Source organism: Erinaceus europaeus, chromosome 4 (genome assembly GCF_950295315.1).
Source record: "Erinaceus europaeus chromosome 4, mEriEur2.1, whole genome shotgun sequence".
NCBI classification, from domain to species: Eukaryota; Metazoa; Chordata; class Mammalia; order Eulipotyphla; family Erinaceidae; genus Erinaceus; species Erinaceus europaeus.
In genome coordinates, this window is record NC_080165.1 from 11,297,597 (window position 1) to 11,323,450 (window position 25,854).

A 25,854-nucleotide genomic window follows, 5' to 3' on the forward strand; every position below is an offset into this window, starting at 1 on the left:
GAACATGGTGCTGCCTTTGGTCACGTTTTTCTTAATAAGTGTGGCTTCTCAGGCTTCAGGATCTCCCACTTCTGGGTGGCATGGGTGGCATTTCCAGCAAGACAGAGGCAGGCCCCAAACAGCTACAGAAGCTGGAGCACAGATCTGCTTATTTCATCTCGTTTCCTCCTTGCTTTGTTCCCCTTCAATTTAAAAAAAAAATTGTATCAGTGACTTAATATTGTTTTACAAAAACTATAAGACAGCAGGGGTATAATTTCACAACTTTCCCGCCACCAGAGTTCTGTGTCCCCATTCCCTCCATTGGAAACTGCAGTAGTTCTCCCAAGCCCACAGATATGGGCTGACTATTATTTATATAACTTGTCATTGTATTTATATGTATTTGCCCATTTTTTCCCCCATATGGTCCTGCCTTTTCTTCCTTTTCACACCTAATACTTCTGAATGTCCTTCCCCCGCCCCCTTCTCTCTCTGGGTCCTGATGAAGTTGGAGTTGAAAGCCCTCTGGTCATCTTCCCCTATCAGTTATCTCTCTGGGATGGGACACACACCCCCCAACACACACACACACACACACACACACACACACACACACACACACACACACACACACACACACACACTCATTTTAAAATGACTGTATTAAGGAAATGCTGTTTACAATATTGTTTTCAGAGGAGCATAGTTTCACATTCCCCCCAAGGCCACTGTTAGCAAAGCCCCCATCCCACCCAACCACATTGTCACTTGCTCTGTTGCCTATGCCCCCCCCCCCACCTGTAAGCACTGTCCCCTGATTCTTATCCTTCTGGACTATGTTATTTAACACGACTGCCTCCAATTCTATCCATGCTGTAGCATGCCTTCCCTTCCTTCCTTCCTTCCTTCCTTCCTTCCTTCCTTCCTTCCTTCCTTTCTTTCTTTCTTTCTTTCTTTCTTTCTTTCTTTCTTTCTTTCTTTCCTCTTCTTCCTCCTCCTTGACAGAAACAGAGAGGCAGAGGGAGAATGAAAGAGACCACAGCACCTAAGCTTCCTTCAGAGTGGTGAGGGGGCTTGATTTGGAGCTTGGGTCCTGCACATGGCACGTGATGAACTGTTCTTCCAGCTTCCATCTCATTTTTCCCCCAACTGAGAAGTCATGAAACAGAGAACAAACATTATATATAAATATACATATATACACATATATGAATACTCAATAACACACAACTGCTGGTAAGAAAAACAAAAGCAAAACTTTATTTAAAAAGACAAAAGGAAAAACTATTGGATCAAATCATTCCAACAGGAGGGCAGAGGCACAGAGGTTTGTTACTCAAATCATTTTTAGAATCAAAACACTCTTTCTCCTCATCTTTTGTAAACATGCAGTCTTTTGCTCTCCTCTGTCTGTGTGCTGATTTCCAGGTTCTCTGCAGTCATGTGAATGGTGTTTGTTTTTTTGCCTCCAGGGTTATCGCTGAGGCTCGGGGCCTGCACTATGAATCCACTGTTCCTGGAGGCCATTTTTTTCCCATTTTGTTGCCCTTGTTGTAGTTATTATTGTCAGTTAGCTGTTGCTGGATAGGACAGAGAGAAATGGAGACAGAAGGGGAAGACAGAGAGGGGGAGAGAAAGATAGACACCTGCAGACCTGCTTCATCACCTGTGAAGCAACCCTCCTGCAGGTGGGCAGCTGGGGGCTCAAACCAGGATCCTTGCTTGGGTCCTTGTGCTTTGCGCAACCTGCGCTTAACCCACTGCATTACTGCCCAGCCCCAGTGAACAGTGTTTTAATGGTTAACTATTGCTTCCCTCCTGCCATCAACTGGTATTTAAACTATGGTTCCCTTTTATTTCCAGCTCTAATAGATATTCAAACTACAGTTCTATTTTAAAAAAAACATTTACTTATTGTTTTGAGACAGAAATCATTAAGGAAGGCTCTTTCTTTCTCTCTCTCTTCCTTCCTTTCTTCCTTCCTTCCTTCCTTCCTTTCTTTCTCTCTCTCTTTCTCTCTCTCTCTCTCTTTCTTTTTTTCCTTAAAACAATGATGTTACTTAAGCCAGAGTTCCTTTCTTTCCCCAGCTAATAGATGTAAATAAAACCTTGATACTAATGGGCAAAGAATAGACGTTACCCAAAGTTTCTGTCTTGGCAATAGAAGATTCTAAGCAGACTTTCTAAACAAGCCTTTTCCTCCCCACTGCATGGTGTACAAATACTTCAAACAAGGAGTAGAAAGGGGGAAAAGGAGGAGGAAGCCTGGGGACCCGGTGCCCTATGGTGGTGGAGGCAGCAAGTTGGTGAGTAATTTTCTTTAATATATATATTTTTAATATTTATATATTATCCATTTTGTTGCCCTTTTTATTGTTGTAGTTATTATTGTTGTTGTTACTGATGTTGTCATTGTTGGATAGGACAGAGAGAAATGGAGAGAGGAGGGGAAGACAGAGAGGGGAAGAGAAAGATGAACACCTGCAGACCTGCTTCACCGCCTGTGAAGCGACTCCCTGCAGGTGGGGAGCTGGGGGCTTAAACCATGATCCTTATGCTGGTCCTTGGTGATTTAAAAAAAAAGAGTATTGTGGGCAGGCAGAGCAAGTCAGCAGGCGGTCGCCACCCTCCCTGGGCTACTGCCTGGTGGCCTGGCAGGTTGGTCAGTGTCGCCCATCTTGCTTCTTAGTGACAGGGAAGCCCTGGGGGAGGAGGTGGGAGTGAAGTGTCCTGCTGCTGGGAGAGGCCTGTGACGAAGGCTAAGACTAAAGGAGAGTCAGCACCCCTCCATCATTGGTGAAACTTTTCTCCCCATGTAGATGGGGACCCAGGGACTGGCCCTAGGTCCTTGAGCATGATAATGTGTGTGTTTCTGCCTGGTGTACCACCACCTGGGCCCTCAGCGGGACTTCTCACTCTAAGGGTGTGGTATCCGGGGTGGCAGGAGAGGAGAATACACAAGCCAGTCATGGAACCCTGAGGTGTTCCATGCTCTCCTGAGGGGAGGGGGGAAGACAATGTTAGCTCTAGGGAGTCGGGCGGTAGCAAGGCAGGTTAAGTGCAAGGACCGGCATAAGGATCCTGGTTCGAGCCCCGGCTCCCCACTGCAGGGGCGTCCCTTCATAGGCGGTGAAGCAGGTCTGCAGGTGTCTATCTTTCTCTCCTCCCCCTTGTCTTCCCCTCCTCTCTCCATCTCTCTCTGTCCTATCCAACAACAGTGACACCAATAACAACAACAATAAAACAAGAAGGGCAACAAAAGGGAAGAAAGAAAGAAAGAAAGAAAGAAAGAAAGAAAGAAAGAAAGAAAGAAAGAAAGAAAATATTAGCTCTGGAGAGATGATAAGGAAATTATCTCTGGGGTCAGGTGCTGGCATGCCTGGTTAAGCTCACATGTTGCAATACGCAAGGACCCAGGTTCAAGGCCCTGCTCCCCACCTGCAAAGGGAAAGCTTCACAAGTGGTGAAGCTATCTCTCTCTCTCTCTCTCTCCCTCTCTATCTTCCCCTGCTTCTCAATTTCTGGCTGTTGCCTCTATCAAATAAAGATAATAAGGAAATTTTTAAAAAATGAAATTATCTCTTCATAGACAGCACTTCCGGGAGCTTTCTTTACAACACGACAGAGGGAGACATGCGACATCACGAGACTTCCTCTTTCCAGTGGTGCTGAAGCATACAAAACACAAACGTCTGTCCAAAAAGCTGCCCAAGAGGACACGGACAATATCTACAGTGGATCCTCTTTCCTTTCAGGGTCTTGGCAAACAGGCTCACTTCACACACAGGCTATCTGTTCTTGCTCACGTTCCTCCCAGAACCCCGTTTGGGGTTCCCCACGGCTTTGAAAATACCAGTGTCAGAGAGCAATGACATGGTTGAGAAAAAGGAATTTTCCCAAGCTTCAAGAAGACCTGAAGACGACAACTAAAACAGACCCTAAGCTGGGCCAGGCATGTCCAAGAATATGGACGCACAGCTTGTCCTAGGAGAGGCGTCCTTTGTCCTTGTTCAAATAAGTGCCTCCGATAGTTGTGGGGAAATTATCCATTAGTTAATCATTCTAAATACATTCAATAAATGGGCTATGTTCACATGGTCCAGATTTCAAAGGATAGACAAGAGTGTGAGATATTGCAGATTGTTCCTCCCAATCACCCGTTGCTCTCTCTGAGCTTCAAGGGAAGTTCCTTGGGTGTCTTTTTTGGGAACTATTGCATGCACATATGTGAGAAAGGGACTGGTCTGTATGACAGGCCAGAGTGGGGATCTTCTGAGCCAAATTTTTTTGAAGTTTCTATTATTATTTTTAAATTATTTTTATTTATTTATGGGATAGAGACAACTAGAAATTGAGAGGGAAAGGAGTGATAGAGAGGGAAAGAGACAGAGAGACACTTGCAGATCTGCTTCGCCACTTGCAAGGCTTTCCCCCTGCAGGTGGGGGCTTGAACCTGGGTCCTTGCACATTATAATGTGTGTGTTCAACCAGGTGCATCACCACCTGGCCCCTCTGGGCCAACTTTTAGGGCAGGGGCAGAGGAGATGAGGTTCAGGTCAAGGTGAACATGAGGCCTGGCCCCCCTGAACTGGGCAGAAGCCTGACTATGGGCAGGAACTATTATCACACTCATCTCCAGAGGCTGCCTTTAAAGCATCCATAGTTTCCATGGAGACCAAGAGAGTCCAGGACAGGAGATAAGCAGTGCCTTTTCCTCTCCTTTTTTCTTTGTTTAGCTCATGACTCACACATGACCCTGCTCTCCCATCTCCCTCCATCTCTCTCTTTTAAGATTTTTTTAAAAATATTTATTTATTTATTATTGGATAGAGACAGAGGGAAATTGAGAGGGGAGGGAAGGAGAGAGAGGGAGAGAGAGAGAGAAAGAGAGAGAACTACAGCACTGTTTCACCACTTGTGAAGCTTTCTCCCTGCAGGTGGGGACTAGGGGCTTGACCCTGAGTCTTGTGCACTGTACTGTGTTCATGTGACAGGTGTGCCACCACCTGGCCCTTTCCCTCTATCTCTCCTGAACCCCTCCCATACCTGTCCCTACATTGCTTCCTTTCCTCCCCATATTCTTGTTTTTGCCTCTCTGAAGTGAAGACACAAGTTAAGGGATGCTCTACTCCACTCGTTCTTGACCTCACTTCTGTGGCACAAACTGCCTCTTGGCCCCAGTAGTTAGTTCTACCTTCCTGCCATAGTGGAAATACGGATGCAATGTCTGGATCTCCAGCAGCCCTTCTGGCCTATGAAATCTCTCAGAACCAGTGCATGCAGCTGTTGGGATGTGCTCCATCCTGGTCTCTCTGCTCTGCAAGTACCTCATACCACTCACCACACTGTGTTAAGCCGTGGAGAGCTTTCAGTTTGTATTTTTTTTTAAGGGAGGTTGGTAGAGTCCCACACCATCTTGTAGCAGAGGGGGTGGCCAGGACATTGCACCTGGCTGACAGGACCAGACCCACTGAGGCAGATGTTCCTGGCTCCTCTCTGGGTTCACCCCCTGCTCCCCCATCTCTACATGCAATAGGACTGAGTGGGACAAAGCTGTCCCTTCCCCACATGACTCTCTCTTCCTGAACTGAAACTAGCTGCTTCCCCAAACCTGCTGCTCCGAAACCCCCCAGCTTCCTCCTCGTCCTCCTCGCTGGTCTCTGGGCTGCCCCTTGCTGGGCTGGCTCCACAGGCTTCCAGCTGCCAATTTCTCCATCCTTGACTTTGATGCTTTTGTAGCATAAGCATCCCCCCCCCCCCTGCTGCTCCCATCCGTGTCTGGGCGTAGGCATTCCAGGACTTTCTGGGGGTTCCCTTTGCTCAAGGCCGGTGGCTATCCGGGGGTCTGTGGCTCCTCCTTAACCTAGAGCAAGTTTGCAGCCCTGCATGAAAAGGCGTGTCAAGGGTGTGACTTCGTTATAACCCGAGGGGTACCCTGCCCTTGGTCTTCTCTGAAGAGACAATGTCTGTTAGGAGCCCAGGTCCATAAGGGTTGAACTTGACACTGTTAGGGGAGGTTCAAGATGACATGAGGTGCATGCAGGGCCAGGCCAGGGCAGGGGTGGGTTCACTGGGGGTGGGAATCCTGCTCCAGGAGTGTATGGAAGAGCATGGCTAATGGTGGTGGAGGGCAGGGGCAACTGGGGTGCAGCTGCTCCTTCTAAGTCCCAGCTAGATGGGGTAGGAGGAGGTGGGAGGTGACATGGCTGGAGGACTGTGTAGGGGACTTCCTGTGGCCTAAGCTGGGCCATTTGGAGCACTGTAGGTTTGTCCATTCTGAGAGCCAGAGGGCTAAACTCAGGCAGGCCCAGAGAGGTAGAAGAGGAAGCGGGCTGGTCATTTGTTCTCAGCATGTCCCTCAGTCCTGCCACCAGGGTCTGGCCTGAGAGTCCCAATGCATGTGGTAGGAGCCTGGTGACTTCTCCCTGAGCCCATCCTGTCTCCCTGGCTTTTGGCTCTGGGCCACCACAGCACTTCTGCACTACAGCCATGCAGGGTTTTTGTCTGTGCCATCCTGGCTTGTCCTGCAGGAGGGACAGTGGCAGGGCAGACAGGCAGTCTCTGACCAACTTAGCGATACCCTCTTGGGCACCCCAAGACCAGAGACCTGGAAGCAGGGCATGGTCCCCTGGCCAATCTCTTTGTTCTGTTTCATTCAGAAACCTAAGTCTTGATGGCACCCGGAACACTGGAGACTTCCCCCTTTGGAATAGAACTAAAATACACCTACTAGCTATCTACAAAATGGAGGACCCCCCAACTCTTCATCTGCACTACTCCAGCCTTTATGTCCATGATTATTCAACAATTTGTTTGGCTTTGTATGTTAACTCTCTTTTCAGCCACCAGGTTCCAGATGCTAGCAGGATGCCGACAAGACGTTCCTGGACAGGCAACCCCACCAATGTGACTTGGAGCTCTGCTTCCCCAGAGGCCTGCTCCACTAGGGAAAGAGAGAGACAGGTTGAGAGTATGGATCCACCTGTCAACACCCATGTTCAGCGGGGAAGCAATTACAGAAGCCAGACCTTCCACCTTCTGCATCCCATAATGACCTTGGGTCCATGCTCCCAGAGGGCTAAAGAATAGGAAAGCTATCAGGGGAGGGGATGGGATATGGAGTTCTGGTGATGGGAATTGTGTGGAGTTGTACCCCTCTTTTTAAAAATTTTATTTAATATTTATTTTCCCTTTTGTTGCCTTTGCTGTTTTTCATTGTTGTTGTAGTAGTTGTTGTTTTTGATGTCGTCATTGTTAGATAGGACAGAGGGAAATGGAGAGAGGAGGGGAAGACAGAGGGGGGAGAGAAAGACAGACACCTGCAGACCTGCTTCACCACCTGTGAAGCAACTCCCCTGCAGGTGGGGAGCCGGGGGCTTGAACCGAGATCCTTAGCTGGTCCTTGCGCTTTGCGCCACGTGCGCTTAACCCGCTGTGCTACCACCCAACTCCCAGTTGTACCCCTCTTATCCTATGGTTTTGTCAATGTTTCTTTTTTATAAATAAAAAATTTAAAAAAAAAGAAATCAAAAGTCAGGGGTGGGGTGGTGGCACATGTGGTAGAGTGTTTACATTACAGTGCACAAGGAGCCAGGTTCAAATCCCCAGTCTCCACCTGCAAGGGGGAAGCTTCATGATCAGTGAAGAAGTGCTGCAGGCATCTCTCTCCCTCTCTATCTCCTCCTTCCTCTCAATTTCTCTGTCTCTATTCCAAACAAATAGATGGTAAATAACAATAATAAAGAAATGGAAAGTCAAACTGAGTCCTTGTCTGATGAACTCTGCACTCGCCAGAGAGCAGAGCAAGTTCCTGCCTGGCCATCTTGTAGGGAGTGACCATGGATCACTACCTGTCCCCAGTCAAGGCTTCCCCACTGGTGAAGTGATGGGAGGGTGACATTTCTCCCCAGCATCTCTGCCCCCTGTCCTAGACAAGCAAACATGCAGAGAGACCCAAATGATAATGCTTTCTTCTTGAAGCTAAGAAAATATGGGGGTAGTTTCCAACGGGGTGAGTATTTTCTGGTCGAAGGGTATCTAGGGGATGTGGCTGAGGGTGTTGTATTTCAGAGGAAGGGGAACTGAGTCTGGAGGATGTGAGTCACACTGCCTCATGCCTGTGGAAAAGTGAGTCTGGGACTGGGTCATGGAGCAAGCTTACGGGTTGCCATGCACAAGGACCTGGGTTTGAGCTCCTTCAGGGGGGAAGTTTCATGAGCCATGAAGCAAGTTCTGAAGATGTCTCTCTATCTCTCCCCTTTTCTATCTCTCCCCCTCTCTCAGTTTCTCTCTGTCCTATCACATAAAAAAAAAGGGATTTGATGTATCGCACCAAAGTAAAAGACTCTGGGGTGGTGAGGAGGGCTCAGGTCCTGGAATATGATGGCAGAGGAGGACCTAGAGGGGGTTAAATTGTTATGTGGAAAACTGAGAAATGTTACACATGTACAAACTACTGTATTTTACTGTTGGCTATAAACCATTAGTCCCCTCAATAAAGAAAAAAAAAATCAGAGAATAAAAGCAAAGAGACTTTGAAACTAAGAACAAAACCCCAAATATTTGATTGAAAGAACATGCGAGAATCTTCCCTAGAAAATAGTCAGTAGTGGAAAACTATGAAATATGTTTAGCAAGTTCACTATGAAAATAAAGTTTCAGAATGAGAAAAGAAAGAAAATTGATAAATTCAACAACAAAATAGCTTAATAAAGTCATTCAGAAATAAAAAAAAAGAGAGATAGAGGTACAGAAGAGTCAGTGATAGATGTAGAGAGAGACAGAGAAAACAAGAGGAGGAGGAGAAGGTGTGTGATGGGGTATAGAGGACAGTAGGAATAAGGTAGAGCTGCTGGTTCAGGGATGGCATTCCAGGATCACCCTAAGAAACACTACATGCTGCTGGGTGGCATGGGGCCAAACGCAGAGGATCCTGGGAGAGTGATGGAAAGGTGGTTGATTCTGACTTCCTGGAGGAGGCAGCATTTGGAGTGAGTTCCCCCTGGGTATCTGTGAGCAAGGAGACTGAGGAGGCTCTGAGCAGAGTACACAGTGCTGCAGAAAGAAGCACCAACCCATCTCAGCCCCGGCCCCCCCCCCCCCCCCATTTCTCCCTCGAGGTGGCACAGGGGAAGTTCTCATCATTAGACAACTTTCACTTCACTTAGTTAGCAAAAGTGGTCCTCACAGTCACGGTGATGCTTGCAAGAGTTTCCGGCCATACAGAAGCCAAGAGTCCAGTTTTGGAAAGCTCTTCATAGCAGAAAAAGAAGGTTCAAGAAAAAAAAAGAAGGGGGCCACAGGGGAGACCCTGCATGCTCACATCCCTGGGGGGTTGGCTCTGGAGGGGCCGGGAGTGGGGACGCTCTACAATCCAGATGTGAGCAAAGCCCTGACTGTGGATACATGCGTCCACCCACTGTAGACACTGCCAGACCTCCACCAAGCTTCCAGGACTTGCCAGAGCAGCTGTTGAGTCCTGCGGGGGGGGGGGGGGGGGGATTATGGGGAGAGGGTGCAGGGGTCAACACGCTGCCTTTTCAAGTCACAAATGGATGAGGAAGAAGAGGAAGAGGAGAGAGACTTGAAGGTGCAGGAGGAAGCCACTCTGTGTGGGGGTCAGGAGGCTCCTGCGCTGGGCTGGAGGGCGAGGCGTCACCATTTGCTCCAGAAAGCAGAACAGCAGAAACCCCAAGTGCTGGGTGGCTGCCACTAAATGGGACACTATTCCACTGCCCTTCTCTGCAGTAGCACTGCTCCCTTCCTTCCTTCCTTCCTTCCTTCCTTCCTTCCTTCCTTCCTTCCTTCCTTCCTTCCTTCCTTTCTCCCTTCCTTTCTTTCTTTATTGGATAGACACAGCCGGGAAGGGGGTGATAGAGAAGGAGAGAGATAGAGAGACACCTGCAGCCCTGCTTCACCACTCATGAAGCTTTCTCCGTTCAGGTGGGGACCGGGGACTTGAACCTGGGTTCTTGCTCACTGTAACATGTCCGCTCAACCAGGTGTGCCACCACCCAGCCCCCGCACTGTGTTTCTTTCCTTCCTTCCTTCCTTCCTTCCTTCCTTCCTTCCTTCCTTCCTTCCTTCCTTCCTTTTCTCTTTCTTTCACTCCTTCCTCCCTCCCTTCCTTCCTTTTTTTCTCCTTCCTTCCCCTCCCCTCTATTTCTTTCTTTCATAGAACAGAGATAAATTGAGAGGGGAGATGAAGAGGTAGAGAGGTCCCCACCTGCAGGGGAAACACTTCACAAATAGTGAAGCAGGTCTGCAGGTGTCTCTCTGTCTCTCTCCCTCTCTATCTTCCCCTCCCTCTCAATTTCTTTTTGTCACTATCCAATAATCAATAAAATTAAATTAAACAGCTTCCAAGAAAGCTCAAGGATTAAAAAAAAAAGAGGTAGAGATAAAGAAACTGACTTGCAGCCCTGCTTCATCACTTATGAAGCTCCCCCCTTGCAGGTGGGCACAGAGGGCTCGAAACCAGGTCCTTGTTCATGGTAACGTGTGTGCTCTACCAGGTGTGCCACCACCCAGCCTCTTGCAGCAGCAGTGTTTGTGAATGTGGGGCACTCTTCGGGTCAGAGGGTTCTGTAAGGGACATGTGCTCCTCACACATACATACATATACATATATATATATATAAGTTTTATACCCTTTATTTATTTATTGGTTAGAGACAGCCAGAAATTGAGAGGGAAGGGAGGAGAGAGAGAGGAAAAGAGGCAGAGAGACAACTGCAGCCCTGCTTCACCACTTGCAAAGCTTCCCCCCACAGGTGGGGGGCCGGGGACTTGAACCTGGGTCCTTGCGCCTTGTGACATGTGCACTCAACCAGGTGCGCCGACACCCGGCCCCGTTCCTCATATTTTATGTGCCACCAGTAGGCCTCTGAGGAGCCCAAGCCTCCACTCTGAGCCTAAGGACTCTATCAGGATTAGTTCATTGTCTGAGAAGAGCCACAGAGCCCGGCATGGAAGCAGGAAAGGAGCACCTCTCAACTGTCTCTGCAAGGGAGCACTCACTATTGACCCACCATGTATTATTATTATTATTATTATTATTAATTATTATTATTACTGCTCACTTCCAGCTTATGGCGTTGCAGGTGACAGAACCTGGGACTTTGGAGCCTCAGGCATTAGAGTCTCTTTGCAGAACCATTAGGCCATCTACCTCTACTGTTATTATTATTTTTGCTAAGGTTTCACTCCTCTGAGTTGACTCTTTTTCAGAGAGAGAGAGACCGAGAGAGGGACCAAGGAAGAGGGAGAAAGATAACATAGCACTGGAGCTTCCTCCAGTGTGGTGGAAGGTGGGTTTGAACTTGAGCACGGGGGTGGGATGGGAGCAGAAGGTACCAGGAACTCCAAGCAGCTCCCTTGTAGACCTCTAGTTGTCCCTGCTTTAGACCCCAGGTCTCTGCCCCCGCGCCTGGGCATCTGCTGTCTTCCTGGCTATATGTAAGTCCTGTGGCTTCTCGAGGAGCACTACCACGTCTCAGATCCTGCCCCTGGCCCCTGCAGCCCACGCCTTGGCTTGTCGTTTACAGGTTGATCTTCGCCATTTTTCTCTCTGCTTCCCGTCTTGTGAGAGATTATTAAAAGCTATAGTCAAGGGAGTCGGCGGTAGCGCAGCGGGTTAAGTGCACGTGGCACAAAGCGCAAAGACCGGCATGAGGATCCTGGTTCTAGCCCCTGGCTCCCCACCTGCAGGGGAATTGCTTCACAGGTGGTGAAGCAGGTCTGCAGGTGTCTGTCTTTCTCTCCCCCTCTCTGTCTTCCCCTCCTCTCTCCATTTCTCGCTGTCCCATCCAACAACGACGGCATCAATAACAACAACAATAACTACAACAACAATAAAAACAAGGGCAACAAGAAGGAGATAAATAAATAAATATTGTTTAAAAAGCTATAGTCAAGTCTAGACTGCAGCTGGTTAAGTCAGTTGTCTATATTAAAACAATGCTTAAGAAAGAAAAAAAAAGCTATCGTCAAGCAGTTTAGAACCAAGGGACTGTGTTAATAAACAACAATGCTAAAACTTTTAAATGAGTGCAGCATATTGTTACATACATATGGTTTGCTGACACAATCTCAACACCATGTACATACATGGAACCCATTTCTACATTTTAGTAGTCTTCACATCAGCTTCTGCACTGTGTTCAACGGTGACCAATTTGTGCAGTTCTTAGTAGAGGCAATACACTTGACTTTACTATCTTATTATTTTTTAAATTTTTTTATTGATTTATTAATTATTGGATAGAGACAGAGAGAAACTGAGAGGAAGGGGGAGGTAGAGTGACAGAGAAACACTTGCAGCCCTGCTTTTACCACTCTTGAAGCTTTCCCCCTGCAGGTGGGGACCAAGGCTTCAAACCCAGGTCCTTGTGCGCTGGGATGTGAGCACTCACCCAGGTGCGCCACCACCCGGCCCCTCTGTCTTAATCTTGTATATAAGCAAACATGCAGTATGGAGATGCTCACAGTCTTTGCTATTTTAGGTTTATAAACCAGCTTTAAAGTTCTGTCCTTTGGCCAAAGTGATGAAGTATATAATTGGTAAATCATAAATCCTGTGGTGAAGAGAGGTGTCAGTGAAAGCTTTCACCATGTCCTATTTTCTTATGAGACACACATTTAGTAACTTTATATTTTGGAAAAAATAAAGGTCCTTAATTTTATTTATTTTATTTATTTATTTTTTTAAAAGCTTTGGTCGCTGAAATTGTTGATCTCTTTTAGTTCCTTCTCTTGTCAGTACAGTGGAGTCTTGAGCTCTCGGATTAAATTAAATGGTCCCTGGGCCCCACTTTGAACTGTTAAATTCAATTCAATTCAATTAAATGGTCCTGTCTCCTGGGACCTAACCACCGTATCTGCTGCTTCTTCCAGCAGTGAGAACAAAACCAACTCCATCTTTCTGTTGACCACAGCAGATAACAAGCATCTCACCTTGACCTGTAGCCATGATGCTCCTCTGAGTTCCTTTCTCAATGAGGCCTTGAATGGGGCCTCTGTCCTGCCCAGAAAAAAATCCACCACTCCTGACGTTGTGCTCAAGGTCCTCCTGCACTGCCTTTGCTGGACCTGCCACTGTCTTGCCTTTGCCAAGAATCCTCTTCATTCGAGTTAGCAAGAAATTCCCTCCTCCTGCTATCTCCTCTTAGTGACTTTTTTTTCCCCAACCCCTGACCTCCTCTTCCTGTTCCTTGGCTACAAATGCCTGCCTGTCCTTGTGTTGAGGGCAGGGTTTTGTCTTTCTCTTCTGATGCAATAATCCCATTGCAATAGTCTTGGATGGAGTGTCCCCTATTGTCTTTTAGAAGAGCCAGAATCTCTTTCTTTCAACACTGGCATTTGGAAAGCAGTGTTTCATCACTGGCTACACTAGGAAGCAGAAGGCTATCTCGTGTCTCATGAGGTCTTTGCTGGACCTGTTTGTACTGTAAAAAGCAGTTTTTTAGGATACAGTTTTTTGGTGAGTTCTAAACCAGTACTACTCTGAAGTCTTTTTATTTTTATTTTATTTGAGAGGACAGAGAGAAATTGAGAGAGGAGGGGGAGTTAGAGAGAGAAAGAAGAAAGACACCTGCAGAACTATTTCACTGTTTGGGAAGCGTCCCCACCACAGGTGGGGAGTGAAGGCTTGAATTCGAGTCCCAGAAATTGGTGCTATGTGTTTTTTTTTCTCCAGGGTTATTGCTGGGGCTCAGTGCCTGCACTATGAATCCACTGCTTCTGTGATCATTTTTTCTATTTTTTTTTCTTTTTGGATAGGACAGAGAGAAATTGGGAGGCCAGAGGAAGATAGAGAGGGGGAGAGAAAGATAGACACTTGCAGACCTGCTTCACCACTTGTGAAGTGACCCCCCCAACCCCCGTAGATGAGGAGCCAGTTGGCATCATGGTAGCTTCTGGAACCTGGTGGCTGAAAAGAGAGTTAATATATAAAGCCAAACAAATTGTTGACTAATCATGAACCTAAAGACTGAAGTAGTGTAGATGAAGAGTTGGGGGGGTCTCTGTTTTGTAGATAGCTACCAGGCATATTTTAGTTATATTCCAAAGGGCCTGTGGCTATACTAGTTTGTTTTTTTTTTCCCTGAGCCTGAAATCTGATATGCAGGTGGATCCAAGTTATTGTCTGGGGAGATGATGTCATGGTTGGAAAAAGGACCAGAAAGCTGGATCAGAGAAAAGAGTAGCTTCCAAATATGGGAAAGGGGTATAAATATTGTTGACTGTAAACACCATTGATTTGATGTGACCTGGAGCCCATAGTCAGCTTATGTGACCTCTGCATACCTGTAGATCCAACCTCACATTCTGTGGTCATGAGTAGGAACGTTCCAAGCTGCCCCAATATCAGGACCCATCTTCCTCAGGTGTAGCATAGAGTATGTTGTCCAGCCTCCCTTCAGAGGATGGAACATTCTCTATTGTTGTTGATCCACATTGGGGGCAAGGTCCTATGGAGGTCCACAAAGGGGTCTATTTTGTTGTTCTTGATAGAGATGACTGGTAATAATGGAGAGAGGGATTTATTCAAGGCCCATCATGTCTGTTTGGGGATCTCAGGACTACCCACCTAGGGCCCCAGCTGATGGGGTCACCACACTTCTTACAAGTCTTCCAAACAGTTTCCTTGCTTCTGTTTTGTTTGAACTTTTTTTTTTTTTGGGGGGGGGGCAAGTTCATATAAATCAGACCTCTAGATTCCACATATGAGTGAAACCATATGGCAGTTATTTCACAGTCTTGCTAATCATTCTTAAATTACTAATTAATAAAATAAAATGGAAATGGATGTCCTAAAAAAAAAAAAAAGTCTGGTAGTACTTTGAGAAGTGTCAGGTGCAGAGAGCACACTGTGTAGGTGAGGGCCGAGGATGTTGCTGTGACTGCATGTGAAGTTCACTGGTTCACCGTAGGCATCTATCCAAGACTTTTGGAACCTGAGTCTTGAGGCCTCTCAGAGTGGGAGACATTAAGTATCAAAGACTTTTTTTTTTAAAGAAGACTAAGTGGAAATACAATAAAGATATAATTTCTGCAAGTTCAAACCAACAGACAAAAGGTGTTTGCAAAGTAAGTGACTCTAAACAGCCCTGGGGCAAAAGGGCTTGAATCTACTAAAAGAATGTCACCTTGCTTTGCACTCAACCCTTGTGCCAAACTCTACTGTCTGTCTGTTTGCCTCCAGGCTCAGTGCCTCCACTACGACTCCACTTCTGCAGGGGCCATTTTTTTTTCTTCATTTGATTGGGTAGGATAGAGATATTGAGAGATGAAGGTGAAGCGAGAGCTAGAGAAGGAGAGAGAAAGACACCTGCAGACCTGCTTCAATGCTTGTGAAGCTTCCTCCCTCCCTGCAGGTGGGGAGCGGGGGCTTGCACTTTGTACTATGTCCGCTTAACCACCTGGCACCTCTCCTTTCTTTTTAACAGTGTTCTTTGATCTATTAGTGATCTATTAGACTTTGAGTATTTGCATCCTTTTTTTTGGGGGGGGGGCAGGGTCTATTTGACATCTGACTTTTGCTAGAATATTCTGATAGACTGATTCACAAACTCTCACATTTTCCTGCTCTTCGAAGAACAAATCGGGATTCAGGCAAGACTATCTGACATCCAACAATGGCTTGGGTCCTGCCCTTGGTCTGGCGCCTCTGGGACTGTTCTTGTCGTTCTCACCACACCTCTCATGAGCAGATCGCCACACTACACACCTGTGTGAGCGTTTGTGCTCGCAGGCGCTCGCTCACAGGACAGGTCTTTCAGCAGCAGGTGCTGTGTTTAGAAGCGAGAAGAATCAGGGAAGCTGTTGTTGAGGTGGTCTGGTGTTGGGCTGCACCGCGAGAAGAGAGCCAGAGCAAAGGGGTACACAGATCTTTATTATAGGATGGGGGGGAGGTTTGGTTCAGACCACGTGGAGCCAGCCAGCAATGGCCGACCACGGGGGGAGAGCAGGGAGCGAGACCTCAGAGAGGGAGAGCCGAGAACCCAGAGAGAGAGAGGGGAGGGGTGAGGGGGCTTTTTATTGGGCGACAACCAGGGGTGACGTGTAGGGCCAGGATTGGTTGAAAGGGGGCACTCTAGGATTTAGCGGAGCATAGAAAAACCTGGGGGCGGAGACTGCATCAGAATAAGTCCTCAGCAACAGGAAGCCACTTATTTTAGGGTAAAATTGGATCGTGGCAAAACTGGAAAGAAATGCATTTGTAAAACCGCCTGGGGCCGGGGGGCCTCCACTTCACCAGTGACCAGCTTCATTTCGTCTGCTGTGTGTCAGCGGTTGGCACGGAGAGAATCTCTGTCCCATTGGCAAATGGTCACATGTCACATCTCAGCAGAGAGGAGACAGGTTTGTCTTTTGTTGGATGATGGAAGTGAAGAGCAAGAGAGAATATCACTGAGGGGGGCAGGGCTATAACTTCAAAAAAAATCTTAATCCCTCACTCAAGGCATCCTTCCTACACCTAGACTTTAAATTTTTTTTTTTTTTTTTACCAATTTAATATCGGTTTTCTATACTACAGACTGTTAGGGGACATCTTTTTTTATTTCTGGCTGTTTATATGGTTTCACACCATCCACCACCAAAGTGCTGGTGTACTCTCATGATCAGAAAGGCATCTCTCCCATTCTTTCTCACCGTCTTTGCAGTTTCCTGTAGTAATCATCACCATGTTCATGGACTTAAGAGCAATTTTATCATCTATTGTCAGTTTATTTGCCTCGGTTCTTTATATTCTGAGTGAAACCATCCATCCCGCAACTGTTTTCCCCTTCTTTTCATATTTCACACACCATAATCACATCAGTTTCATCATCTGTGTTAGCCAAGAATAAAAAGTCTCTTTCTAACAGCAGAGCAGTATTTCAGCAAGGATCCACACCACAGTTTCCTTATCTAGTCATCTGTGCATCTGCAGATAGGCTGACTGCAGGCCTTGCTTGTGGTGAAGAAAGCTGCTATGAGCACATCCTCCCAGGTCAGTGTCTTCATATTATCTGGATAAATATCACTTCTAGGAATGGTACTGCTACCTCTAATAGGATTTTGCTTTTTTTTTAATATCAACTTTATTTTTTATATTTATATTAATTATTGGCTAGAGACAGAGAGAAATTGAGAAGGGGGAGAGGGAGAGAGAGAGAGAGAGAGAGAGAGAGAGAGAGGACAGCCCTGTTTCACTACTTTTGAAGCTTTCTCCCCTACAGGTGGGGACCAGGGACTTGAACCTGAGTCCTTGTGCACTGTAATGTGTGCACTTAACCAGGTGTACTACCATGAGACCCCAATTTTATTTTATTTATTGTTGGCTAGAGAGAGGGAAATTGAGAGGTGAGGGAGAGATAGAGAGGGAGGGAGACAGAGAAACACCTGCACCCCTGCTTCACCAATCATGAAACTTTCCCCCTGCAGGTGGGGACCAGGGGCTTGAACCCGGGTCCTTGCTTGTGCACTGTAGTGTGTGCACTTAACCAGGTGCACCACTGCCTGACCAACCTCCCCCCCCCCATTTAAAAAGCCATATCAACACTGTTTTCTACAAAATTATGTCAATTTACATTCCCACCAAGGGTTTCTTTTTATTACACAGGATAGCCATCACTGGGGAGCCAGAGACGACCCGAACTGCCCCTGCGGCTACAGACAGACTATGACCCACATAGTCAATGACTGCCACCTCTCCAGATTCAAAGAAGGTCTCGAAACTTTACATCAGGCTCAACCTGACGCTGTTGACTGGCTACGGAAGAAGGGCAAACGCCAGAAGAAGAAGAAGGAGAAGGAGAAGGAGAAGGAGAAGGAGAAGGAGAAGGAGAAGCAGAAGAAGAAGAAGAAGAAGAAGAAGAAGAAGAAGAAGAGGAGGAGGAAGGAGAAGAAGAAGAAGATAGAAATTGATATGAAATGGGGAGATAGAGAGGAAGAGAGAAAGATAGAAACCTGTAGACCTGCTTCACTGCTCATAAACTTTCCTCCTTCATGCAGCTTCTCCCCCCCCTCCCCCCTCCCCGCAGTTGGGGAGCTGTAGCCCAAACCTGGATCCTAGCACATGGTAATATGGGTGCTTAACCTTATGTGTCACTGCCTGGCCCCCTGTTATGACGTTTATAGATACTGATGCCTTGTGAGACCATGATTGCAAATGTCTCCTTCCTATTTTGTTGTTGCCTTTTAAATTTTTATTCTAGCATTTTTTCTCCCTTCTGTGTAAATCTTTGCAATTTCCTGGAGTCACACCACATTTTTTTTTGTGTGTTCCCACAGCCTTTGGAATGGAGTCCCCAAATGCATCGCTTAAGATCTTAGTCCTAGAGAGTATCTCCTATGCTTTCTTCTGTATATTTCTTGGTGGCATAAATCTGGACTTTTTAATACTAGGATTGATGCCACTCACCTTCATTACCAGGAATAATTTCACCAGTTATATCTGTTCACATGCATTAAGATCATCAAACTGACATTTTCCCCTCTGGATTTTCTTTGAAAAAAAAAAATCAGAATCTGTTTCCTGCATGGAAAGTGCTCCACAGCTGATACAGATAATGAACTTGCAGACTTGGTGATGAATTTCTGAGAGGCTCTTCTTTTTTTTGTCAACTCCCTTTTGAATAGTTAAGATGTTTTATTTGTTTGGGTGTTTCTGAGCCAACCTAGCCAATGCAGACCCTGGGAAATTTGCTGTCCCAGCATCTCCAACAGGGATGTCAGGCTTGTGTGAACTGAGTTGCTTAGGGATGGTGGCACACAAGATATGCCCCAGAGGGTGGAGGGGTTGATAGCATAATGGCCATGCAAGGAGACTCTTATGCCTGAGGCTCCAAAGCTCCAGGTTCAATCCCCCCACTCCACCATCTGCCAATCAGCCAGAGCTGATCAGTGCTCTGGTTAAAAAAAAATAAAATAAAAGCCACAGACGGTTCCTGAAAGCAGGAACTCAGCCCATGATGTGAAGCAAAATTACCCACAAGAGACACTGGAGCCCTTATTGGGGAAAGAAAAAAAAAAGCATCTGAAGAATTTGTCTGTTCATCATTTATCTAACAGCTGCTGTCTGGAGCAGAGATTTTTAAATTCCCAAGCCATTAGGAGATGGGACTCCCTGCTGCTGTTTACGTGATAATGTAATTCCTTTCTTAACCTCCTAAGAACCACACACTGTACCCAGGGGAGGAGATTCAGCAGGTAGAGGACACTTTGCTTGCATGTGTGAGGCCCCAGGTTTGATCCCAGAGGCTGCACATACCAGAGTGGTGGTCTGTTCTTTCTGTGCGCCTTTAGTATAAACTTTTTAAAATCACGTCTTGGGAGTTAGGCGGTAGCGTAGCAAAGTGCAAGGACCGGCATAAGGATCCCGGTTCAAACCCCCGGCTCCCCATCTGCAAGGGAGTCGCTTCACAGGTGGTGAAGCAGGTCTGCAGGTGTCTATCTTTCTCTCCCCCTCTCTGTCTTCCCTTCCTCTCTCCATTTCTCTCTGTCCTATGCAACAATGTCTACATAAATAATTACAACAAGGGCAACAAAAGGGAATAAGTAAATAAATCATTATTTTAAAACAATTATGTCTTAAAATAAAAACTGTATGCTGAGAGAAACGAGGGTGGACTGAGATTTTCATAATTTCAAAATGTATTTTGGAAACTCTTGTGGTTTAAACCATTTTCCCTTTGAAATAATCATAGTCCTCTCCAGGGATTCATGAGATCACGACTTGGTGTTAGGCAGTGTGTGTGTGCGCGCGCACACACACACACACACACACACACACACACACACACACACGTTGAGGCTTTTGTAATTACCTGGTGAGTCAGTGCTGGCTGGGTTCCCAGGGGTTGGTTCTCACAGTGAGGAATGAATTCCCTCCCACTCCTGGGGGAGGCCCTATAGGAGATACCTTTCCAGGTTGCTAAGACAGAGATCTGTAAGGCCTCACTGTCTTTCTGCTCAGGTCCTGCTGCCTCTGGGGTTACTTCTGTGGCTTCTAAAATATTTGTTCCCAGATGACATGAAGCATCTGTTCAAGGGATCTAGGATAGTGCTGCTATGTTTACCCAGGCAACTTTAGCTTCTGCATCAGGAGCTAGGGTTCTAACTTATCCTAACTAGATATCAGAATGTTCCAGAATCAGGATCAAGTTTCTAATCTAGGATGTCTTAATAGAAGACATGTGAGTTGAGGCGAACCCGGGGGCCAGGTGGTAGTCCACATGCTACAATGCACAAAGACCTGGGTTTGAGCTCCTGGTCCCACCTGCAAGGGGAAAGCTTTGCGAGTGGTAAAGCAGGGCTGCAGGTGTCTCTCTCACCTTCTCTACCTCCCCCTCCCCTCTTGATTTCTGGTTGTCTGTATCCAGTAAATAAAGATAATAGATATAAATATAAATTATTCCATCATCAAAAAGAGAAAGAACTAAGTGTTCTTTGATGAAAACATCCATCAAAACTTTTCACAGGTCTGATGGTTCCCTCCACTCTCCTGCAATCCTATGAGTGGGGTCACCTCCCCATGGAAGCTCTTTAAGAGTCACAGCATCACTGGTGAAATGTTCCTGCCACGTATGCCTAACCTGGCTCTGACTGACCCTCTAGTCCTGTCCTTAGATTTCAGAAAACTCAAAATACAGATGAAGAAAACAAATTAGGCAGCAGTATGGCCAAACTCAAAACACGAGAAATTCTATAAGAAAAATTTCCTGAACTCAAAAAGAAGTCAGTCTCATGAGTAAGTATGTGGAATAGTCTAGGTTAAGAGTCTAAAGAGATATAAAAATGTAGTTTTCTCACCTCCATCAAAACAACAGCAAAAAAGAAATGATGGTGAAGAACAGAAAAATGTCCGGCTATAAAAGACATTTTGGAGGTGGTTGGGGATATCTGAATATAGATTGTGGATAAGAAGAGGTCAGAGTTAACTTTTCTTATCACTATTATTTTCATTACTTTCATTTACTGGATAGAGACAGGTAGAAATCGAAAGGGAAGGGGGGCGACAGAGAGGGAGAGAGATACCTACAGCCCTGCTTCACTACTCACAAAGCTTTCCTCCTGCAGGTGGGGACTGGGGGCTTGAACCCAAGTCCTTGCACATTGTAACATGCACTCAACCAGGTGTGCCATCATAGGCCCCCTTAATTTTTCTTAAATGCATTCCTTGCACTGTGGTTTTCTGTAAACATATCCTTATTCTTAGTTTGTACCCAGCTTCAGTGGTTTGGAGAGAGAAATTGAGAGGGAAGGGGGAGATAGAGAGGGAGAGAGACAGAGAGACATCGGCAGCCCTGCTTCCCTACGTATAAAGCCTCCACCCTACACATACAGGTGAGGAGTGGGGGCTTGATTTTTCTTTGTAACAGTGTGCTCAACCAGCTGTGCCACTGCCCAACCCTGCCCTAATCTCTACACATGAAAATCAGGCCTGAGGGAAAGACTGAAGTCACTACTTTGTCTATGCAAGTTTGGGGAAATAACACTTTTGGTTTCCTGCACAAGTTGTTCTTTCTGCTTCGTGGTGTGGATGCCTGACTTCCATCCCTTCTTCTTACCAGAACAGTCTTCCTGTGACACCCAGCGGGCATCTGACAAGCCCAACTTCATTGCTTTCGCTTTTCCTAGCTGGGTTGACTTTGACCCCTTGTAACCTGAGATGTCAAGATTAAAAACTCTCTTAGGGGTCTTTTCCCTTGGTGCTTAGCCCAGTCTGTTCTCTCCACCTGACTTGGGGAAACCCAATCCTTCCTAAATACTGGGGCATCTGTATTGTAATTAGACCTACACAGGGGATCTTCTGTTCTCATGGTCATGAACAGGTCTAGGTGTGAGTATACTTAAGGTTGATGGTGACAGTTATTGAAGGAATCCACTTATCTCCTGTGTACTTCTCTGGATGAAAAGATTTTTTTTTTTCTTCTCTAAAGACATGCTTGTTGAGGAAAAGGATCTTGAGGGAGTCCTGTTGAGGACTGGCAGGTCATCTTGCAGCCAGAGATCAAAAAACATCTCATTCACACCGACTGATCTGTGTGCCCAGTTCTCTGCAAGCAAGACTGTGACTAGAGCCAGGACCCAGCCTGTCAGGACTTGGTGATGAAGACGACCAATCTGGCCCAGTAGTCCATTGTGTGTCTTTCAGCATTGCAGAACTACCACCTAGTTCCCAAAGTGAAGTAGCCCACGTAACCTGGCACCTTCAGAGGAGAAGATGCCAGGCTAGTGGACTGCCCACCCACACAGGTGAGGCCAGGCTCCAGGTAGTCAGGTAACCCCTTGGGAGTCTTGTGAAACATGGCAAAGGGGTGCTCTGCCTGCTGGGAAGAATGAAGAGACAGTTGGCAGCCTAAAACACTGAATGGCAAGATTTCTGGCTCACCCCCTCACACACACACACACACACACACACACACACACACACACACACCGCTCTCCCTCTCTCTGTGTGACTGTGTTACTAGCATCACATGACTGACCTCCAGTTTTTTGTTCCTATACCAACGGCCTTAGTGGTGCTTCACACGTGTGGCTTTCTACTTGCTCTTGGGAAGGGCACTAGAAATATGAGAGAGAGGAGCACATTACATAAAAGAAAGAGGGGTTGGAAAGTATTTCACTTATATGTCCAGTCACTAGAGGTCAGATGAAGCCAAACACCTTGAAATATCTACTAGGAAGTGAAGTCCAATCAAGAATTTATGTTTAAAATCTTGATTGAATCTGCAGCAGGAGGAAAATGACATTTTATTTTAAAATACTTTATTTATATATTGAATAGAGACAGAAAGGGTGAGAGAGAAAGAGAAAATAGGGGGAGAGAGAGAGAGAGAGAGCGCTCTGCTTTGCTACTTGTGAAGTTTCCTCCCTGCAGATGAGGACCAGGGGCTTGAACCTGGCTCCATGTGCACTGTGATATGTGCACCACCACCTGACCCCCAAATGCCATTTTCTACACATGTAAGGCTCATTTTTCATGGCATCTGAGCCTCTTCTGGAGGATTTGTGTCTGCAAAATAAGGAAGTGAAGTAGAAATGAGGGAGGCATAGAACATGGGGAAGAGAGAGCAAAATCCAGGAGCATTTGTTGGAGAAGGAGATTTTCAGGATTACGACAAAAACGGTCTGGGCAGGACCGGGCCTAACTGTAAATCGGTAGTGATTTGTTGTCTGACGTCTTCAGGAGATCTGCTGGCCAGGAGAGCAGAGTGGATGCGTTCAGCATCTATGCTAATTGCTTAGGACCTTGGGGATTAGTTAGTGGTAAGTTCATACAAAAGCAAGCAAAAGGAAGAAGACAGTTACTGACATTAGTAAAATAGTAACTGAGCAGCAAAGGACATGCATTCTGTTAAGCTGTGAATGGGTGTCCCAACTCTAACCTTGTGGCATCACACCTCGCCCTTTCCCACTGCTGGTGTTTTAGCTGTCTGGCCTCATAAGCATGAACCAGAGATGTCATAACATTATTTTCCTTTTTTGTCTTTTTTTTTTTTTTCTGCCTCCAGGGTTATCACTGGGAATCAGTGCCTGCACTACAAATCCACTGCTCCTGGAGACCATTTTTTCCATTTTGTTGCCTTTGTTGTTATTGTTGCTGGATAGGACAAAGAGAAATCCAGAGAGGAGGGGAAGATGGGGGGAAGGGGGAAATAGACACCTGCAGACCTGCTTCACCACCTGTGAAGCAACCCCATGCAGGTGGGGAGCTGGGGGCTCGAACCAGATCCTTGTGCTGGTCCTTGTGCTTTGTACCACCTGCGCTTCACCCACTGCGCTAGTGCCCTAACCCCCTCCTCACCATGTTATGTTCACTTTCTGAATTTATTTTATTGAGGTACCACTGGTATTATTTTATCTTATTATTTTTGCCTCCTGGGTTATCACCAGAGCTTGATGCTAGCACTATGAATTCACTGCTCACGATAGCAATTTGCTCATTGCCCCCCCCCCAGTTTTACTGGATAGGACAGAGAGAAATTGAGAGAGGAGGGGAAAGAGAAAGATAGACACCTGCAGACCTGCTTCACCACTTGTGAAACTTCCCCTTGCAGGTGGGGAGCTGGGGCTGGAACCTGGATTCTGGTCTGGGTCCTTGAGCTTAGTACGAAGTGTGCTTAATCGGGTGCACCAATGCCTGGCCCCACACTGGTTCAAAATACTACATAAACTATAGATAGTAGTATAGATAATACCACCAGAAGCACAGCTTTGTGTACACCCAAATTTGTCTTAATATTACATCATCCCACCACCAGAGTTTCAGTCTCTACCACCATCCAATCGCCTACATTACCTGTTCCTCACACCCCCATCTTCCTCTCTGGGTACCGCCATTTTCTGTTATCAGTGTCTAAGTGCTGGGCTAGCGTGAGGGTGTTTCTTCCTGGGCATGTGCTCTCTGGGCTGGAGAGAACTCAACCAGAGCCAACCTGGGCTGCTGCTTACTCAGCGACACAGGAGAGAGACAAGGCACTCGTGGTGGAGTGGGAACACAATGCCTTTTATTGATCAGAAACAATGCTTTCATAGCTTAGAAAACCAGAAGTGGCAAGTCGGAAAAGGAAATGGCTAGGAGAGAAGAGGAAAGAGCGTGAAGGTAGAAAGCTTCCATAGCAACTGATGTGAAGGTTTTAACTGGTGGGATTAATTAATACGCTGTAGGCAGGGCAGGTCTCAGGCAAAACAATGATTATGTAAACAGACCATAGTGTCAGCAATGGAGCATGGAGCAGAGTCGGGGGGTGGCTTTAAGGCCTGACACCTAAGCACTGTTTTATTTATGGACTCATATAGGCTCATGGTACCTGAGAGAGGTGAGGACCCCAGGCACCTGGCAAGTGACCATAGCTGGCAGCTTTGTAGTATCAATATATCTGATAACCAGGGCTGGCTTCCTTCCTGTCCTCTTACACTTTGGCAGCCTGACTGTCAGAATCCTTACCAGAGGGAAGTCAACGGGCCTTCAGGAAGCTGTGTGACATGGTAGCACTAATAGCATGTTTAGTTCACCATCAAGGAAAGAGAGACATCAACAGACTGTAAAAGCTCGGCACATTTGAACTACAGAAAGCAAGTGCATTTGTAAAATGTTACAGATTTAAAGATAAGATGGATCTGAGTCATAGTAAATAGTAAAATAGCAGCTGAGAAGATAGCTCAATTGATAAAGCTTTGAACTCATATACCTGAGGAGGTTTCTGCTTTGATTCCTGGTACCACACACACCAGAGTGATTCTCTCTCTCTCTCTTTCTCTCTCTCTCTACCTCTACGGTTATCACTGGGGCTCAGTGCTGACACTACAAATCCACTGCTCCTGGCAGCCATTTTTTCCATTTTATTGGATAGGACAGAGAGAAACTGAGAGAGAAGGGGCAGACAGAGAGGTTGAGAGAAAGCAGTAAAGAGTAAAGCCCTGCTTTACTGCTTGTGAAGCGACAACTCCTCTCCCCCCACCGCTGCCGCAGATGGGGAGCCAAGGCCTCAAACTGGGATCCTTGCATGGGTCCTTGTGTTTAGGACTATGTGTGCTTAGTAAGGTGTGCTACCATCAGGCTCCCATTCTCCCATCCAACCCCTCCTTTTTTATGTTTATTTATTTATTTTCCCTTGTGTTGCCCTTTTTTTTATTGTTGTGGTTATTATTGCTGTTGTTATTGATGTTGTTGTTAGATAGGACAGAGAGAAGTGGAGAGAGGAGGGGAAGACAGAGAGGTGGAGAGAAATATAGATACCTGCAGGCCTGCTTCACCACCTGTGAAGCGACTCCCCTGCAGGTGGGGAGCCAGAGTTTTGAACCGGGATCCTTATGCTGGTCCTTGTACTTTGTGCCACGTGCTCTTAACCCGTTGTGCTACCACCCAACTCCCCC

General features: G+C 46.4%; 1 long non-coding RNA gene across 1 annotated transcript in view; it reads right to left on the bottom strand.

The window, feature by feature from the left end:
- Nucleotides 1-665: 665 nt before the first annotated feature.
- The window catches only part of LOC132537986 (uncharacterized), a 37,637-nt gene continuing 12,448 nt past the window's right edge, over nt 666-25,854 (bottom strand). The window contains exon 3 of the long non-coding RNA XR_009549384.1: nt 666-1,131. This is a non-coding gene — a long non-coding RNA (uncharacterized LOC132537986). The remainder of the gene's footprint in view (nt 1,132-25,854) is intronic.